Source organism: Canis aureus, chromosome 6 (assembly GCF_053574225.1).
Source record: "Canis aureus isolate CA01 chromosome 6, VMU_Caureus_v.1.0, whole genome shotgun sequence".
Classification (NCBI taxonomy): Eukaryota; Metazoa; Chordata; class Mammalia; order Carnivora; family Canidae; genus Canis; species Canis aureus.
This window is the reverse complement of record NC_135616.1, coordinates 45,809,247-45,830,005: the sequence shown is the minus strand read 5'-3', so window position 1 is coordinate 45,830,005 and position 20,759 is coordinate 45,809,247. Positions and strand designations below refer to the sequence as shown.

At 47.6% G+C, this 20,759-nt stretch overlaps 1 long non-coding RNA gene across 1 annotated transcript; it reads left to right on the top strand.

Moving 5' to 3' along the window:
- The first annotated feature begins 7,835 nt into the window (after positions 1-7,835).
- Positions 7,836-15,221, top strand: LOC144316020 (uncharacterized). The gene is made up of 3 exons (XR_013381767.1): positions 7,836-8,164; positions 10,996-11,207; positions 12,484-15,221. It is a non-coding gene; the product is annotated as an uncharacterized LOC144316020 (long non-coding RNA).
- The last annotated feature ends 5,538 nt before the right edge of the window (positions 15,222-20,759 follow it).

Here is a 20,759-nt window from a genome sequence, read left to right as displayed (position 1 = left end):
GGACCATTGGCATAAACCAGGATAGATGGTCACTCTTGCAAGGAGTCTGTGTTCCTTGTAGAACAACCCTGACAATCAAAGTTGAATGATTTATTGCCACTGCACATTACGACTGAAACATTAGAGAAAATGTCTCCCCAGGATCCAGGGTGCCCACCATTGCACTGTGTGATTGTAGAGATAAGTCAGTATACCTGCAACTCGGTGGCAGCTCAACTGTGGTCAGTCACTGGGGAAGCAATATTAACCCTTTCAATGAAAGAGGCTGGCTCAGCTCATTATCCAACCACCTCAGTTTCTAGACAACAGTTTTGGAAACAAGCCATCTCATGTTTTGAAGGTGGAGAGTGAATGGAATTTAAAGGAAGGCAGGTCAAAGACTGACAGGGAGGGCAGAGAGTGATTGACAAGGACTAGGGGTGAACCTCGAAGAGGTCAAGTGATTTTGCTTCTATTAAAACATAAACTACATATTAGTTGGAATTAGGCATTTGGCTACAGCCCACATTTGGAAAAAGCATCAGCCCGAGCAGCACAGCACCCAAAGCACATCTCTGTGAGTGAAGTTCATGTGAGGTGACTCAGCAAATGCTGTAAAATGGGTTGGATTGGGAAAACCAAGGACTTCTGCTTCTAGGTCAGCTCCTGAAGGCTTAATCCAGTTTCATTTCATCCTTAGATTTGCTGCTGCTGCTGCCACTGGGGCCACCAGTGATCCAAGGGCCTGGGATGGTCTCCAGTTGTCTCCAGCACACTGGCTTGGGGAGTAGGCTCTGAGTCCAAGGATGGACATCTCTGCGGCTAGCCATCTGGTTAATGTTCATCACGCTAGTGTGGGATGCAGACAGGGAACAGACTTAGGACAGAATCAATAATCTGGCAAAGAGGAGGAAGTTCACAGTTTCACAGATGAGTTCCTTAGCATTAATTAATTTATTCATTAATTCAGTAATAATTTATTAAGGGCACATTACATGGCAAGCAATGTGAAAGGCTTGGTTGGAAGACAGCGAGGGAACGTACTATTATCAAGATGTATAAAGATATACCTCAGTATGAGGCCCATACTGAAGGAGCAAGACAACCACATAGACATAATTACAATGCAACCTTAATAAATAACTGTTTTTGTAGATGTGTACAGAGTATTATAGGACTATAAAGGAATATGCAATTATCTGAGGAATTCCATTAAGGCTTCACAGAGGAAACAGTATCAGGGCTGAGCTTGAGAGGCGACAGAGTTTCTAAAGGAATGGGGTAAAAGAGAAGGTAACAGACTTTAAAATTAGGCAGACCTACGCTCTAGCCCTCCATCTAATTGTGTAACACTGGCTTTATTATTCAGCCTTAGAAGGCCTCTGTTTCTCCATCTGCAAGATGGAAATAATCAGCCTAGCTGGCAGTATTTTATAAGAATTAGAACTCATCTACATTAAAAGAAGTGGTGGCTTTATTACATTCACCAGCTGGGTCTGTGAAGGAGGGCATTTTAGATAGAGATGCCCTGTGCATAAAAACAGAGGTTCGTGGCAAGAAACAGTAGGTTTTGCAGACAAAAAAGTAGTCTACCACATTGGGAAAGTAGGCCATGAGAGGAGGGAGTATTAGATGAGGCTGGACAGTGATTGGGGTTAGTTCATAACAGGTCAGTACCGTCCCCGGTGAAGGGGAGCCAGCGCCATTCGGGCTTACCCACGATCGTTCTGCCCAAGGGCTCTCTGCAAGTCTGCTTCATGAGTGGTTTCAGCCCAGCCTTCTTGGTTCTTCTTCCTCCCGGGGCCTTCTCTGCCCGTCATCCTCTGACGGTCCCCACACCGTTCCCACGGTTCTATCCTCAGCGTCACCATATGCCATCCCTCCTGATTCTTTAGCAGCCACGTCTGTTTAGAGCTATATTGAAAGTCACTTCTATCATTCCTCCTGCAGGTGCATTCTGTGCTAAGAATACCCAGCAACAAAAATCCAAACATGCAAACAAAGAAATGGCAGAGAGAACTGGATGACACAGAGACTTCATTGCCCTCTAGACTTTGCTTTCTTCAAGAGTTAGAAAGAGTAATGTTACCAACTTCATAGGATTAAATGAGATAATTTCATGAAGTGCAAAGTAAATGCGTGTTAGGTAGCTGCTATTACTATGATTGCTATTAATTTCATAAAATAGGTTACCATTCAACACATTTGAGAGCTGACTATGTGCAGAGAATCAAAAAATTCCTTTACAGACACATAATCCGCCTACAACTTTTTGGGCAGACATGTTCTGCAGAGAAGAAAGCACAAGCATATGGGAGCAGTGCAATTTAATCATCACCTAATTAGCCAAACTATTTAAAATAGGCCTCACAATGATGATGAAAACATTCTCACTTCTGAATCCCGGAAGCTGTGTCTTCCCGTGATTCTTTCCCTGGAAAACTGTGAGTGGAGAGACTCTTGGCTCTGTGTGGACGCTTCCTCTCCATCACATTCAGACCTCGCTGATTCCAGTCATTTCCTTTCTTTGTCATTAGAGGAGGCCAGGATGGTTTCTGCCATCTTTCCTCATTTTCTTCATTTCCCCTAGTGGTGATTGTGCTTTGTATGGACGGATGTGCCTGACAGAGCAATAACGAGAGCTAATATTTGTTAAGACTTACTACATGGCAGAGGTCATTTGAGCATTTCACCTTCAATCTTTTCATAGCCCTAAGAGATGAACACCGTCGGTACCTCCACATGCTTGGAGAAGCTGAAGCTCTGAAGGGCTAAATAACCTGCCCAAAGTCTCTCAGCTGGTAGGTAGTACAGCCAAGATCCACCTCCAGGCAGTCTGCTTCCAGCTTCCCTAAGAGTTGAAAAGCTGGAGAAATCTTGGGGCTGAGAAGAGGCAGTTGCTATGAGCGAACCCAGTTCTTAACTCTTGTCTCCAAGTGAACCCAAAGCTTCTCTTATAGAGTCTAGTGCAGCCGTATTTTCAGATCATCCAATAATACAATCATGGACACCCATGACAGGTAAATAAATGTTCAATAAAAGGTTTCTCTGAACAGCTAATTATAAAAATTTGGTATGATAGAAAATCCCAGAGAAAGTTCAAACAGAGTAAGAGGCCACAATCTTCCAAGGAGAATCAATCAGAAAGGAAAACTACTGTAAATACGAAGAAACCCCACAAACCGAGGCCAAAGCATGAGACACACGGCAGGCAAGTTCTAGAGAGGATTAAAGCATTTGACAGACAATTGGACTAGATGATTTTTAAAGATCCTTCTAAACCCAGAGATGTCATTATCTGATCCGTAACGTAATTGTATAAGTTCCTAGTGTTCATGTTTTCAGTTGCATGGACTAATTCACAGCAGATCAGCACAGTATTTTGCTTCCATTTGTCTCCAAACATCCAAATTCCACAGGACATCCTAAACCCCACGTGTTGGCGCCACTGACCCCTTCTTTCCATGTGTCTTATCTCTGTTAATGGTTTCACCATTACCAGTGACCTCGATCTGGTGCTCAGAGTCCTCCGCAGCTGCTCCTATACCCTCAGACTCCACACCCAACTGGTCAACAAGCATGGTGAGCAACTAGCCCTCCTCTCCAACCCCACTGCTGCCCTGTTGGTGAAAGTAAATCGTACTACAGTACCTACTGTGGGCTAAAGACACAAAGATGAAAATCACAGTCCTCCTCTTCCAAGAGCAAATAGGCACATAAACATAACTCAAGATCCTGCCAAGAGGCATACAGGGAACAAACGATGCCCGGATCTATATGGATTGAGCATCTCGTTACCTCACCTGGTCACAAAAGCCTCCTAATCTACATGCCTTCTCTATTGTACCTTCATCCCGTTCATTACCCACACTGCCACCCAAACAGTCCCCTCTTTCTGTGTCACTTAGTGCCCCGAAACGTTGAGTGGCCACACTTGTCCATGGGGAGGTCCACGTGAAGAGCAGATTTCTGTGTCATGGCATAGACAACCTGTGGTACGAGTGACAGGTACTTATAAGCTCGTTCAGAGCCTTCTCCAGAGTAAGAAGAGAAACATGGAAATGGGACCCCAGGGTAATGGTGGTATGATACGATTGGCCAAAGGCCTAATATGAAGATACCAGGAAAGAGAAAGAAGATAGGGAAGACAGTGTAACAAGAAGTTGGAAACAGTCAGTGTCAACGAAATTTAAGGGAGAAGAGAACAGAAGACCAGCTACTGATTGCTTACTGGTTTTTGAAAGCTAAACTTTTCTGATGATTGGATTAGGAATCGGGCTTCGTTAGTTTGCAATTTGAATATGAGGTGTAAGAAGGACAGCAAGGATCCTTGTATTCCCTTTTAACAAGGTTGGGAGTGAAAAGGATGCATTTAAAGCATTCTGTCTTATAGCCAATTTATTCAAGCCCAACACCCTGGTTCTAAATGTTGAGAGCAGACACCGTCTTGTTTCTCTTTATGTCCTAATGCCATAGTAACCAGCAGAGTGTTCAATGCATGTTTGTTTGTTTAGGACAATGGTAATTTTTCTGTAATTAATTCTTCTAAAATATTTGAGGGTGCTTGGAAACGGTTGCTTCCACCAATGATCTCAAATACTGTTCATCAGGGTTTTTTTTGTTCTGTTGCTTTGCATTCTCTCTAGAGAAACAGCTAGCTGAGTAGGCAAAGATAAACTTTCAGAGATCACATTTGAGTAATCACAAATTCTGAACTTATAAGGGCCCCAAATAAGATTTATGTTTGTAATTTTGGCAGTCTCTGAACTTGCCATATAAGTCAACAAGGAAACAGGATTTACATTGCTGCCGCTGCCACAAAACAATTTATAAACTTCTTACATGTAAAGCAAATTTCCACCAGTATGCTGCATTGGGTCAGATAGTAGAACACACTTTACATTTCATCCTGTTTCCTGGATGAACAGTGCCTCATATGAATTGTTCTCTTTTTATCTTTTAATTTTTTATTTTATAGATTTTACTTATTTATTTGACACAAAGAGAGAAAGAGCACGAGCACAAGCAGAAGGAACAGCAGAGGGAGAGGGAGAAGCAGACTCCCTGATGAACAGGGAGCCCTACCCGGGGCTCGATCCCTGGACCCTGGGATCATGATCTGAGCCAAAAGGCAGATGCTTAACAGACCAAGCCATCCAGGCATCCCTAATTTTTCTCTTTTTAAAAACTGTCTTGACATACGGGTACTATGGTTCTGGTTCTTCTGAACACACTAGATCCTGAGCCACCCCATTGGCTCTGCACTCAAAGCCATTTACAACCTGTAGTGGTAACCTGATAGCATATGTGGTTTTTACACAGAGGAAATAAATCATTTCTTATGAAATTATCAAAAGCTCCCCTCCAGTCATCCTGAGAGCAACTCTTCAGCTATGCTTTCTGAGGTTAGCCCCAGAATATTCTGGAAGTCTATTTATTTATATTCCTGGCACTGGCCTCCTATGTCTGTGAAGTCTTTACCAAATCCAAGCGGGTGGAGCAGCACCAATTCTTCGTAGCTGGCCTGAACCTTGCCAAATTCTCCCAACACCTCCTAAGCCTTTTGCAAACGGAGGGCTCACCCAGCCTGCCCAGAGCCAAGGTCAATCAACCCTTATCTGCTCTGTTGAGAGCTGGCATCCCACGGCTCCTGGCTGAGCCTGCAGTGCCAGCCCGTTTAGCCATGGCCTGAGACACCAGGAGCGTGTGTGTGCAGACCCTTGGCACTGGTGTGCCTGCATCTCTCTGGGGCCTGGGGAAGTAGACAGAAAGCCCTCACTGAAACACTGGCTCAGCAGTCCCCATTATTCATGGGTGGAGAGAAAACAATGGCCCTGAAAGTAGGCATCACACGTCTTGATGGCAAACATGGAGAATAAGTGGGTTCCAACCTTTAGCGCCCTCCACCTTCTCCAGGCATTGGAGCTGGTCCTCAAACACCTCTGTGCCCCGATGATGTGGGATCTGAATACCTGGCCCAGAGTGTCAGCTTCCATGAAAGTTATGTTAACACAAATCTTTTATGTTACAAATATTGCCATCAAAAAATGAGTTAGCCACCCACCAAAAGCACCTCAGCACTCACACTCACAAGGCTAATTAAGTCAAACTCCTTCCTGAACCAAATAGCCTTGAGAAGTGTAAAGAGTGATATGATCCATGTTAATAGCCTCTTTTTTAAGGGGGTGCTGGATTTTTAATTGACATATTAAAAAGATAATTGCTTGAATCCACTATTTACCTAGAGAAGCTTAATCCTGCTTCTTCCCAGCCAAAGGCAATTTCTTCTCTTGTCCATCACAACAGGTACTGCGTCCAAGACATTGCCCAACTCAAATCCGGTAATGCCCTCCAAGTCCATCATAACCTTCCAAAATAAGCTTGTTCGTTTAAAATAGCCTTGTAAATAGCACTCACCAGCTCACACAGAGCAAACAATGATTTATACCTGAAAAAAGGGAAAACTGTCAGCATCTGGCTCATCCCAGTGGAAAGAGTGTTGTATTTACAGGCTACCGTTTTAGTAATCTTTAAAACATAAATTTGATCTTCTTTTTTGTTACAAGGATGACACATGAGACCTGGGGAAACTTAGAAATACTGCTAAGCAAAAAAATAAGTAAATAAAGCCAATAAATTAAGTGAACTATAATCCCATGGTGGAGACACAATCTCTGACATTTTGGTTTATACTCTCCCAGGTCTCTCTCTCTCTCTTTCTCAAGTGCATTGGCACAATGGGACCTTAATGCTCACAATCTTGATTTGTGAGGCCTTCATAGAAGATGAAATCTGTGTCAAGAAATAACTACGGACACACTGGACACTTTTAGCCCCAGAGACCCAACAAGGCTCATGGAACACCAGGTCATGCTCCGTAGGTTCAGACAAGAGCTTCATTGGGTTCTCGGCCACATTTTAATTCCATGTAGTAGCTCTCCTCTCTGGGCGGGAGCTGGGACCTGGGGAGCCAAGAGGACTTACTGTAAGTCAACATGTTTGTTGATCCTGGACCAGTGGCTAAGTCAGAGGCCAAGAAGCGCCTTGCAGGGCAGACAGACAAAGAGCAGGGAGATGGAGCTGGACCAGGGAAGGGCAGGCACCGTCTGCTTTCTTCATCCTCAGAGAGCACAGTGGTCAGCGTCCCCATGCTCCGCAGGGCTGGCTCTGGGTCTGTCAGAAGAGGCTACTCTCCCAGCAGGAGCGTTGTTTGTTTGGCATTTGACCAAAGGAATTAGGGCTCCTTTCAGAAACGTTTCATTGGGGCCCAGAATTTTAGCATACATTGTAGAGAAAGGAGGTCAATTTAAAGAAAGTTTAGATAAAACATCAACAGCACCAACAAAGCAGCCTCTTTAAGGGGCAGAGACGGGGGTGCGATGTTTCTAGGTCAGGGACACTGACCCCATTCCCATTCTAGGAAAGGGACACTGACCCCATTGAAATAGACAAAAAAAGCTCATCAAAGAAGCTCACCAAACCCAGCCAGTCACAAGCATGAAAGAGGTCCTCATGCCTCTGCAGTCTGGCTAAGAATCAAGGGCTCCATCAGCCTGGACACAATCAGTTCTGTTAATATGGGGGGGAGGGGGCGCTTAGGATTGCAGCAAATTCTTCTAAGCAGCCAACTTGCCTTAAATGATCTGCCAAAGCCTATCCAAGTGCTGTTTGCATCAGAGCTGGAAAATGTCAATAGGTTGGGGTGGGGGTGGAGGAGCGAGGAGGAGGGTGGAAATGGGACTCATGTCCCTGAGTCCTTGTGAATAGCAGAGTACGCTGTGTTTATCGCCCTGAGATGCTCAGTGTTACTGTTCCCACTTCACGGATGAGTCCAAGGGCAGAAGGAAAGTGGAAAGGGGTGGCCAAGGAGAGTTGCACAGAGAATCACATCACGTGCTGAGAAAACTGAGGTCCAGATCATATGACGGATTTGCCCAGGGTCCCACATGAAAGTGACAGAGCTGGTATTGGGAAGCCCTGCACACAGGTGCCAGGACTGGGGTCCTTAACCTCCACGCGGTTCCGCTCTCAGTCCCCTTCATCGTGTTTCTTCTGCTATGCCTTTGCTTTTCCCCTTTTGAGAAGAAGAATAGAGTGTTATTATAGGTGATTATAATGAATGTGAAAGCTTGGCTTTTCATAGACTTAGACCTCATGCGGGAAGGAGTCAGAAGTCGGCACGGCGGTAAGGTTTTGTATTCCTCTGCTGTAGCTTAATTAAGGGAGCGCGTTGCACCATGATTACTTTAATACATTTAACATTTAATAATTATCCAACACTTAGCCAGCACTCCAAGAGACAGACGCATCCGGAGAACCAAGAGCGAAAAGGCAGGGAAGGGAAAGTGAGGAGTAGATAAGGCGTGAAGGACTTGCGGGGGAAGATGAGGCGGTGCGTTCCTCGTGAGGTTGCAAGTGCCCAAGCTCTGCAAGGAACGTAGATCCCTTTCAAGCAAAAGAGCAGCACCCCCCTGGGCAGGCTGCCGGCCTCCGAGCACCCTGGGGGAGCCCTGTCCGCAGGACACAGATTCCGCTTGCGGTTTTCCAAGGGTGGGACCCATGGCCCTGGGCCATCTGTGCTCTCCGCTGGACCCCAGCGGGTTTGACGGTGACAGCTGAGGGGGGCTAGGATTGCAGCCCTGGGCTCGCTGGAACAAAGCAGCTGCTGCGGCTCCTTTGCTCGCTGGCCTGCTCTCCACTAGCCAGTGGGACATTACGGTCTTTGTTATTCACGCAGCAGTTGGAATCTCTGTCCTTGTAAGGAAGGAAGCCGCAGGGTAATCCAGCCCTGGCTGTGCCACTGACGAGTGACTCACTCATTTCTGCCACGTGAACTGTGGATGAACCCGGGCCGCGGTGGCTCGGGCCCTTCCTCGGACGTGGTCTACAGCCTGCACTTGATTAAACTTAATGGATTCCTGAGGAATATGTGCACTCTATATATTAGGTCAAATTAAGCCCTATGCACCATAAACCATGCTTTTTGTTTGTTTTGATAACATTAGAGAGTAGGAAGGAAAGAAAAAGTGCAGGTTTAGGAAAAAGAGCAAGAGCTCAGCCACATTATTTTGCCCCAAAGGGAATCCAAGCCAGTGCTTGTCCCCGGGGTGGGGGTGGGGTCTGAAAGGGGGGGTCAATCCTGTGGGCCTCCTGGCCCGGGAAAGGCTGAGGGCTCACATGGAGTGGGGCACGGTGCTTGCATGGGGGAAGCGCTGGATTCCATCCCTGCTCTACTGCTAACCAGCCACGTGACCCTGGGCAGCCAACTGATGCCTCCTGCTCGCAGCTTCTTCCTTTGAGGAGTGGCCCGTCCCTGCTTCAGAGTTGGCGTGAGGATAGCCTAAGGGAAGGGTTTAGCGCAGCGCCACAGTGCACTGCAAACATCGATACACGTATATATACATGCACGTAGGTCTGTGTATGTATACCTCTGCGTGCATACATGTGAGCATGTACATGCATGTATCTGGCTACTTAGATATATATACCTACATGTGGCCTGTATAGATATAGACCCAGATATGTACAATGTATATATGGGCCATATAGCTAGAGCTATGCACTTACACATACCTAAAGTATGCATATGCTGATTTGGGCCAGGAGGTAGCAGGGAGCCTAGGCAGGGTCGGCAGATGGGACGATGTGCAGGGGGCGGGGGAGCTGCTGTTGGTAGAGGAGGGGTGTGACCCCAAGCCCCACACCTACCTGGACCATGAATAGAGACCCTCATCACCGCTATAGTGGTAAGAAGCCGACTTTTATCAGGTGGCCCCTTATCAGAGAAGTGATGTCCTTTCATGTTGTTTTTGCTGTTTCTAAAAACAGAAAGCAGAGGCCAGAACCGTTGCCAAGATCATTCAGGGAGACTCCTTTGGGAACCAGTAGCTAACGCACCATAGATGACGCCCTCTGGCAGGAGGGGAGAAGAAAGGCTCAAAGGACGTAGGTGCAGCATCTGAGAGAGAGGGTGGTCGGTGGTCTTGGGGGCCCAGGGCCAGTGGTCAGCTGAGGACAGATGCCTACCCATCTGGGCCTTGCATCCCTGGCTCCAGAGTGACGTTCCCAGACCCTCGGGAGGGAAGCAACTCGAGTCTAAGCTGGTAAAGGAAGGAAGAGCAAGTTTTTCCCAGCAAATCATCACTCTGTCCCCACTGAGCCACCAGCAGCCTCGTCCCACAACCCAGCATGTGGTATGATTCTGTGTGCAACTCCCCTTGTCCACCACTTTCCACTTTCCTTCTGCCCTTATCTTGGTTTCCCACCTGGAAAGGAGGCTCCAGAAGCACAGTGCCTGGTAAGGAGGGATACAAGGAGCTCTGGTGGCTCCTCTGCTCTAGCTTTGGAAGTGACTGAGGATCCCCTAGCTCCCTCGAACCTCAGTGTCCTCATTTGAGCTTGAGGACAAGTACCAGCTCTGTGAGGATCCAGGGAGGTCATGTGGTGGTGGGGAGCGGGGGGCATGGTGTTTGGAAACTAATATAACATTGCACATGGATAGCTTCCTCTGAGATTTGCACACCACAGGACTTTGGCAGGTTGGCTTGTATGTTTGCCACCACTGCTAGAGCCACATCAAAACACACACACTACCTGGGGTGTCTAGGTGGTGCAGTTGGTTGTGCACCCAAGTCTTGGTTTTGGTTCTGGTCATGATCTCAGGCTCATGGGATTGAGCCCTAAGTCGGACTCTATACTCAGAGTGGGTCTGCTTAAGACTCTCTCTCTCCCTCCCTATCCCTCCTGCTTGTGCTCTCTCTCTCTCTCTCTCTCTCTGTGTGTCTCTAAAAGAAATAAATCTTAAAACACACACACATAAAACCTGCATCCTATGGACTGAATTGTGCCTCCCCAGAATTTATATCTTGAAGTCTTAATCCCCAAAATGATGTTTTTGAACAATGGGACTTTGGGAGGTGACTAGGTTTCCATGGAGTCGTGAGGGTGGGGCCCTCATGATGGAATTAGTGTCCTTCCATGAAGAGACCCCAGAGTCTGTTTCTCTCTCTCCACTAGGTGAGGATACAGGGAGAAGGCTGCTATCTGTAAGCAAGGAAGAGGGTTCTCACCAGATCCTGACTGTGTTCCCAGTTTGACCTTGGACTTCCAGCTTCTGGAACTGTGAGAATACATACTTGCACTGTGTCAACCACACAGTCTGTGGCATTTTACTATACTTTCCCGAGCTGTCTGGGACCTGCCATATCTCATGCCTGTCACACTAACAGGTAAGGCCTGTCACTGCCCTCCCAAAAGACAGATGCCCAGACTTGGGGCCATGACACCAGGGGATGAGGGGACCTAGTTAACACTCGATGAATGCTGAGCTTTTCAAAAAGTTTTCAAAAGCAATATGGTTTCACCTTGGTTTTTTAATTTGAATGATTCCAAAAAAGATGTTGGGTTTAAATGTGGGATGGATATTGGTGGAAAGAATGTACAATAATACATGTTCTTACATAATGTAAAAGTGCCTGCCACACAGTTCTCAGAGCATGTGGGCAGGTACAGGTGGGAGAGAAGTGTGGGGAGCAGCACAGAACGTCACAGCAGGAGACGGGAAACGATGGGCACACGGAGCCATAGATACATTCACATGCAGCCTCCTTCACATCCAGTTAACAGACATTTCACAGCAAAGACATTCATCTCCTTCTGGTCAATAGTTCTTAGCCAAATGATCAAAATAAAACAAATCACTCATCACAAGAAAAAAAAAAATGTAACTATGTGTGGCAATGGAGGTTAACTAGACTTCTTGTGGTGATCATTTCAGAATATATGCAAATACCAAATTATTACGCTGTGCACCAGACACTGAAATAATGTCATATGCCAATGACACCTCAACACACGAACACATACATACACACATGCACATGCATGCATACTTACACATACATACACACGTATGCATACATACACACATGCATATAAACCCATGCATGCATACACGAACACACATGCATACTTAAATCAAAGCCCTATTTCACATCCATAAGCTTTTCCTCCTTTTCTTTGCTTTTCAATCACAAAGTCTGAGACAACAGAGGAGGGTTAGAAGTCAGCCATCAACTCTTTCGGCTCCTTTTGCCAGCACCATGGCACTGAAATTCCTCCCGTGCCCCTCCCCGCCCATGGGCGGCCTTGACCTTGACCCTGCAGGAGAAACCTTTGGCAGGGGCAGTGGGGAGGCTCCAGGGTGGCTGGAATGAACCAAGGCACCCATCTCAGGAGACTGTGTAGCTATTGATTCTACCTGCCAAGTGTTTGGAGGGAGAGTGACCGCCTTCCCTGGGAGCCACACAAAGTGGTAACTGTAAGAGGTGCCTATCGGGCCACACCGATCGGCTCGGGGACTACAGTGTGAGCCTTTGTGAGCTGAGACAGAGTGCAGCACGGGTAGGGAGGAGCTGAGACACCGAGTCTTCCCAGCCTCAGGCTGGTGGGGAGAGCTCACTATAATAAGTGCTGTCTCTTTTCTCTTTATCTGTCCCACATTAGGTAATCTGCTGCGTTGAGATTCCTTGTCAATTAAAGAGAGGCCAGAGGGAGGATGCGAGAGGCAGAGTTGCGGTAGACAACACGTGAGATGTGGCGTCCCTTCACCGGTGCACTTGTCAGGCAGAGAAGGACGATCCCACCAAAAAACGAACAAGAGGAAGCACTTATTTCTTAACTTGTTCATCTCTCATTGTCAAGGGTTTCTGCCTTCTGAGGGGCATTCCCGGGTGAAACAGATGCTCTGAGTGAAGTATTCCCGACCAATCCAGCTTTGAGGAAGAAAGCCTGAGTTTCCATCTCTGATCTGGAACTTACGCCCTGGGCTCCCCAGGCAGACCTGATGCCCATCCTGTTGTTTTAGGCGGTGATGCACAGGAACAGGTCGGGAGGTGGGGTGGGGGCTGGATTGAGGGATTGTAGAATTAAAGGACCCCGAATGCTCAGTCTTGACAGAACACTCCCACGGGAGAGAGTGGCCCCAGCTAGCACACCTGAGCTGTCCTGACCTGTGGCTTCTGCAGAATCTCTTCTTGGCCCCACAGCATGGCTCTCTACTTAGGTTGCCTCCGGGTCTCCTTCCCAGAGTGGGAACTCACTCTCCATGATCACTTACACTGGTCTGCCTTGCCTGGGGGTCCTAGTGTGATTTATCAGCCCCTCCAAATGTAGAACTCCTAGAAAGCAGGGACTATATCTTACACATTTTGGGGTTCCCCTGAAGTTCTGAGCTCAGTGCTCCGTCTGTGGCTGACATTTGAAACATGCATTCCGTTGCACCTTTGCAATGGAGATATATTATACAGAGAGCTTCCCGCTGGTCTCCTGCCATCTTACACAAAACCACTGCACAGTGTAGTAAGACAGAGAACACTGAGGATTACCTGACACGGGGTCTGGATTCCCCTAACTAGAGCCCAAGGGAAACAAGATCTTGGGCTTACTCCCAGCTTACGGTGCTAATGCTACAGTCGTAACACGCACAGTTAGGTGGAAGGAGCAAAGGGGGCAGGCCCAGTGCTGGGGAGCTGGGTTTGCCCTAAGGACCAGGAAGCAGAAGGCAAGGGGAAGGCGGCAACTCCAGGGTAGAGGCACATCTCTCCCTGGGGATGGGGATAGGACTGGGCCCAGGGAAGCATCCTTTCCATGAAAGGTAACTGCTGGTGCCCAGGTTGGGAGAAGGAGCCCGCCAGGAGGAGAAGCTCCAGCCCTGCTGGGTTCTGGAGCTCCCTGTGCCTTAACAAGGAAGGAAAGAGGCAGTGAGAGATCCTGACTCTGGGAAACATCATTCCTGCTGGAAATCTGCTAGTGCTGATGGTTTCCTGCCCCAGAGACAGGGAGGACCCCAACCAGCTATGCCTTGTCTGTGGGCCTTGGCGGTGAGGACCTCAAGTTTGTGCAGGGCACAGGGACGCAGGTCTCTGTGATTTCTTGTACCCCATGATGTCTCTGGGAGAGCAGGAAAACACCTGTCTCTCTGGCACAACACAGCCCCCTCCTCCCCCTGCGCTGTGGAAGGGTTTCTGGGCAGCCTGGCATAGCACACAGACGGCAGTGCCACCTGCCTGGAGGCCACAGTGAGAGTGACCACATGCAGCAGGAGGGCTCTCTTCCCAGCTCGAGGCAGAAATGCCTCCCCGGTGACCCCTCTGCCAGGGGAGGAATGCCACCCTCCTGGAGATGATCTTGTTTCTTCTAACACCACACAAAGAGAAAGGGAAGGTATTTAAAGGGAAGGAGAAGGAGCAGGGATGCATTTTTGAGTGTCATTGATGGAAATTGGTTCTTGCGACCCTAATGGTTAGTCCTCATCCTGCATGTCCCCTTCCCGCGGCCACCCCCACTCACTGTCACTTCATTGCAAAGCAAAGTGTCTTCCCTCAGACTCATCAAGAACCTGAACAGCCAGGGACAGCTGAGGACCTGAAGTCTCATTAAAACTTTATGCTGCAGGAGATGCAATGATTTTCATCGAGTCTCTTAAAATCTAAAACTTGTGGGTGTGGTTTCCCTGTAAGGGGCAGGAGCCCTTCGGTGGGAGGTGTCGGTCCAGCCGTTAGATGCCAAAAAAAATAATGCCATGCACACCCGCCAGTCAGCTAACCTGGGAGAGCTCAGATAATGTGGGGAATCATTGGAATACTGAAGCAGGCCTGCAAGGAAAGGAAACAAATATTCCCGCATTCCCATTCCCCCTAAGTGTCACGCTCTCCCACAAAGAGCCTCTTGTAAACAGGGAGGTGGTGGCCAGAGGTTCTGTGGCCCTTGGTCCAGTTAAGCTAAATTCACGCAAGAGGACAGATGGTGTGGAGTGGAGCTGTTTGCTCGGAGTGGTGGCAGGAAGATGAGAGAAGGACTGCAAGGCTCACCTGCTGCCCAGGATGCAGACCCTCTGCTGCACCCCTGTACCCCTGTACCCCTGCACCCCAGTGGGCTCCCACAGCCAGCCTACCTGTCCCCACCTCTGTCCCCAGGCACAAGTGTATCTGCCTGACCATGGCTGGGGAGGTCAGAGACACTGCCTTGTCCTAGCCTCCAAAGTAACGAACTTCGCACACAGAAATGGTTTCTCTTCTCCAAACTCCACTGCTGGATCCTCTCACCTTGCCCCCAGCACCACTGGGACAGCTGCTACTGCTCAGGCTGCTATGAGAGCTCAGGGCAGGGGGACAATGGCAAGTGTCTATGGACCAGGGACCGCAGAGCTTTATAGACAGAGAAAAGATGTAACGTTGCTAAAGATTAAGTGGAATCCCAAGCACTGAGTATGAGTGTGAAATCAGTAGCCTGCATCAAAAATGCATAAAGCCCCATGGCCCAAGCTTCTGAGCTTCCTAGGGTAGCCCTGACCTCAAGTATTCTGTCCCCATTAGTTACTAAAACATTCCAGGTGTTTGGATATTGAGGGGCACATAAACAGCATCTCTCAGGTTGACCCTTGCTTCTGGAAGCCGCACAAAATCCTCTTTCAGACGGCATCCATTCTAATTCGAAACTGTGGCCTCATCACCAAGGGCAGGAAGAATGAACTTATATCTGGGGTGACCAAGCAAGTTCCCGAGAGGAAGAGGGAAATGGGATTGCCTGAGCCAGGGGTTGCAAATGATGGGCTTTCTCATGTGAGGCCAAGTCTGAGACACACAAGCCGAGAGCAGGCTTCCGAGGCCCTGTGGATGCCGAGGGGGTGGAGTGAAGGTGCTGGGGAGCTGGGCTGCCGGCAGGTAAAGGTGGGATGCAGGCTCCTAGCTGAAGGGTGGAGACTGGATGTTGTAGCATTAGCCAGATGGTGGTCTGGAAAACAATGTTCTACAGATGTGAGCAGATGGTCCGGGCTGGGGAAGGTGTGCTGGATGTCTCTCTTCTTCTCTGGCTCCCTCTGTCCCCTGGAAGGCTGAACTCTATGAACTGTATGGTTGACTCCTGGGCCCCTTGGCTTTGGGCTGGGTTCGGGTGATGTCAGGATTGACAGGTGACTGGAAGGCAGGAGGAGAGAGAGGCCCAGGTATTAACCTCCCTGGCTCCTCTCCTGCAGCAGCCAGTCGCCCTGGGGCGGTCTCAGCTCTTGTCAGGCAGTGCCTCCCCAACCCATACCTATGCCCACGTTCTCTGTCTCTTACCTCATCCCGTTTCCTCCGTTGCTAGTCCCTGGGTGCTCCATCATCCCCTTGTTGGTTTCCTTAATCTGTTCACACTTTTGCTAATAGTCTCCGCAATTACTCCTTTGAATGAGCCATCTGTTTCCTGCCAGGATCCCAGTCAAGTAAATTTGGGGGAAATGCTTGAAAATTTGCAATGCTTATTAACATCTTAAGGCTCCGAAAAGTCCTGCTGTAAAGAAACTCTTTAATTTTGTTTTTATCTGCAGAATCTTTTTTCCCCCATGGAATTCTTACTAATCCCTCCTCACAGAGGTTAAGAAAATGCTGCTATCAATGAATGGTCATTCGAGGGAGGGAGCAACATACACAAAGCAATGCTTCAAGAAAATTTGTTTGAGCCTTCAGAAGGGTGTATTGGGAAGAATGGAAACAGGGTGATCTGGAAGGAGCATTAGTAATACTCTCCACACGGTTTAGATCGTGAGAGTGGGAAGAAGGGAACACAAAAGCTGAGGTGTCCACAGTGTCCCTTACCTCCAGGCCCCTGAGCTGGGCTGCCACTCTCACCTTCAGTACGAAGAGCGCCTCTGTGAATGGTGAGTTCCCTGAGGCAGGGGCCTCATCCTCTTTGAGAATTCTTCTTGGGAACACCCGGAAAATACGATCTGCTGCCCCAAAAGTTGACAAAACCCAGGAGTAGAATGAAATCTGACCCTTAAACCTGGGCAGACCTTTTCCCTTGTGGTGTACAGGTCAAAAGTGGAAACTGTTTCAGTGAGAAATCTGTGGGTTTATATCATCATGATGACCTAATCAAAGTGACTAGAGTCAGGATGTTGAATTAGATGATTTGAAGGATAATTCAGAGGCCAGATGTGAGCCTGCTCTTTTCTCAAGAATCTCCATGATTGGGACTCCTGAGTGGCTCAGTGGTTGAGCATCTGCCTTTGGCTCAGGGCCTGAGCCTGGGGTCCTGGGATCGAGTCCCACATTGGGCTCCCCATAGGGAGCCTGCTTCTCCCTCTGCCTATGTCTCTGCCTCTCTCTGTGTGTCTCTTATGAGTAAGCAAATAAAATCTTAAAAAAAAAAAAAAAAAAAAAAAAAGAATCGCCTTGGTCCAGGTCCTCAGTTTGTGAGGTTTTGTGTCAATAAAACTTTCACTGCATCCCCCAACGAAATTATTCAAAGAAGAAGAAACACTGCTCCATTCTCCTGACTTTCTATGAACTCTTAAACCAAGGTCAGCACAGAGGTCTCTCCTTCCCTCAGGGAGGCTGGATTGTGGCCTGTGAAGGTCCACACCCACTTCCATCACCCTGCATTCACATCGCTGCTGAATACTTTTACCCCAGTTGAATGCTTCCATGGGGGTCCAGAGAGGGAGTTGAGGACCCAGCTGTATACACAGGCCCGTTGTGAAGGTAGTAGAATCAATTCTCGGTCTTTTGCAGTGAGGTACAGAAGAACCTCAGGGAGGTCAGCAAAGATTCCCTGTCCAGATGCACAGCCTGCCTTCACAGAGAGTCCTTGATCAGGCTCAACGTGGAAGGAGCCCTTTCTAAGCCGCTTGGATTCAGTGGATGACAGCCTTCCTGGAGGAGAGAACATGGTTTTTCAAGAAATCTGATGACTGTCTCCAACACCCAGGGACCTCGGAGGGGAGGACTGGGGGAGCCAATTCCCTGTAGCTACAGTGAGCCTAGAACAAATAATCAAAATGATAGCCTTGGGTTCAATTTTGATTGAACCAAAGGAAATTCCTGGTATTTGTGGCAACATTCAGAGAGATTAATAATAATAATAATAATAATAATAATAATAATAGAAATAATAATGCAGATCTATCACTGGCAGTTGATTATAAGTCTATTTTGCCTATATTTCAATAGACAGCAGATCTTCTTAACTTTCCCATCAAGAAAGAAAATAGAAATCCCCAGTGATCTCCAGAATGGCTAAAATGAACAACTCAGGAAACAACAGATGTTGATGAGGATGTGGAAAAAGGGGAACCCTCTTGCACCATTGGTGGAAATGTAAACTGGTGTAGCCACCCTGAAAAACAATGTGGAGGTTCCTCGAAAAGTTAAAAATAGCACTACAGTAATTGCACTACTAGGTATTTATCCAAAGGATACAAGTGGTGATTTGAAGGGGCACCTGCACCCCAATGTTTATAGTAGCAATTTCCACAATAGACAAACTACAGAAAGAGGCAGATGCCCATCAACGAATGAATGGATAAAGAAGATGTGGTATTTATACAATAGAATATTACTCAGCCATCAAAAAGAATGAAGTCTTGCCGTTTTAACACTGTGGTTGGGACTAGAGGGTGTTATGTTAAGCAAAATAAGTCAGTCAGAGAAAGACAATTTATCATATGATCTCACTCATATGTGGAATTTAAGAAACAAAACAGATAGACATAGGAGAAGGGAAGGAAAAATAAAATAAGATGAAAACAGAGAGGGATGCAAACCATAAGAGACTCTTAACTTTAGGAAACAAATGGAGGTTTGCAAGAGGGGAGAGGGGTAAGAGGATGGAGTAACTAACTGGGTGATGGGCATTAAGGAGGGCATGTGATATAATGCACACCGGGTGTTGTATGCAACTGATGAATCAATAAATTCTACCCCAGAAACTAAAAAAAAGAGAGAGAGAGAGAGAGAAAAGAAAGGAAATCTCCAGTGACCTCAAACACACAATACAGAATATGCTAGAATGGAAAACAAGACACACCAACCAGCCTGTCTTGAGAAAAGCCTGAATGTGTTCGGTATATTTCCTTGATGTGGAACTTACAGAGTGGTCCCTTCTGGTTTTCTCAAGAAATGGATGGGTCAGTTCTCAAATTCTAATCTTTGCATTCAAAGAAGCTGGGTGAAACCAAAACTCTGGACCTCAGAGAGTCTTTCTCACTGGGAGCTAGAAAGTACCCAGGCATGGGAGGCCCCCTGAGTCAGTTCAAGAGTTTCATGTTGTTTGTTGCTTGGAATCTCCAATTGTCCCGCTAGTAACTTAGTCAAATGTATGTGTACACACACACATGTATACACACATACACATGTGTACACATATACAAAACACATGCATGCATGCACACACATACACACTACATACATACACATATGCACACATATACGCATACACATAGACAGAGACACCTAAACACACATGCACATATGCACACACACATACCCACACACATGCATACCCTCTCTCAAAGAAGAAAGGATCTTAAACAGACTTCCAGAGCTCTTCCCAGCTGCTTGCAGACTACAAAGACTGTATTGGCTAGGTGTGGAAGGTAAAGGAAAATGGGCGGATTAAGTTCTCTTTCCATAACAAAGCAATTTCTTGCAAGTCTCTGCACCAGGAAGGCAGAGAAGACACATCAGATGGTTTCATGAACTTGGGCTGATCTCAGAGTACACAGGCGCCTGGATTAGATCACCTGCCATCAACCCTTCCTGTCTTAAACATGAGATCCCCCCTATCCCACCCTCATCCCCATCGGTGAAGTCACTAAGAGGAAAGTAGCCCCCCTGAGTTATGGAAAAACTGTAGGCAGCATTGATGAAAGTGCTGAGACAGGTGACCTAGTGTGATGTTTCAGGAAGTTCATTTGTCCCATTTATAGATGTGGACATTAAGGCTTATAGGGTAGAGATATTGCTACCCTTCCTGGTGCCAAGCCAGGAGGAAGAAAAAAGTGCCTGACTAAAGTTGTGTCTTAAGAGCCAAAACAGCCATGCAGAGGCGTGGGAAACAAAATAATTCAACCAGTTGTTTGCATCCTGTGGGCGCAACCAGCTAGTGGGGTAACCTTTCATTTTGTGACCAGGTACAGAAGCATTCGGTGGGGCAGCCTAGGTCAGCTAAGCTCACCACAAGGTCCCCCATCTCCTACCTTCTCTCCTCTCCTTCCCAGAGCCCAGCTGTAATTCAGCCCAAGGGCTGGCTGCTTGGAAGTCAAGACTCTATAAACCCAGCCTCTTTCTGTGAAGGAGCGCTCTGGTGTCTCTGGGTCCTCGTGGTCCCTGAGTGGTGTGGGACAACATGTGTCTGCCCACGGGTGCAAGGTCTGGCTGCACATCCCCCGAGAAGGACAGGACTGGAAACTACTGCTCCTTTTGGGGGTCCTGCAGGAAATGCCACACTGTCTTGTTTTATGTCGCCCACAGTGCCCCAAATACTCACTAATAGGAAACGTGGGTGAGCATCTCGCATGTCCCCCTTGCTAGCTCATATCTTGGAAAGAACAGAAATCAATAGTGACCTGTTATCCACCTGTCCAAAATAACTCTGGGGAAATTTCAGAATGAGGCAGGAAAGGACTCTATGCAGCCTCTCTTGGATGGCGATGAGGAGGGACCTGAGGACGCCTTGTCCTACCCCATCAGAGACCAGTTTTTGGGGTTTGACAATCAGGCTGGGGTTGTCCCCCCACCTGCCCCTCCTCTGTGTTTCGTCGTGTCACCGAAGAGGCTCGCAGCCTATGGCACAGAGAGATCCTACCTGGGGTAAGTCAAGGGTTTACGGGAGCTGGTCTGTGTGTTTTCGAGAGCAACGCAAAAATGTACTAGAAAACCCTGATAATGTGTCTCCTACACAGAATCAGAGCCAGGGCAAGAGGAGGGAGAGGGAGACGGACTGTCTGTCGTGCCGAGGAT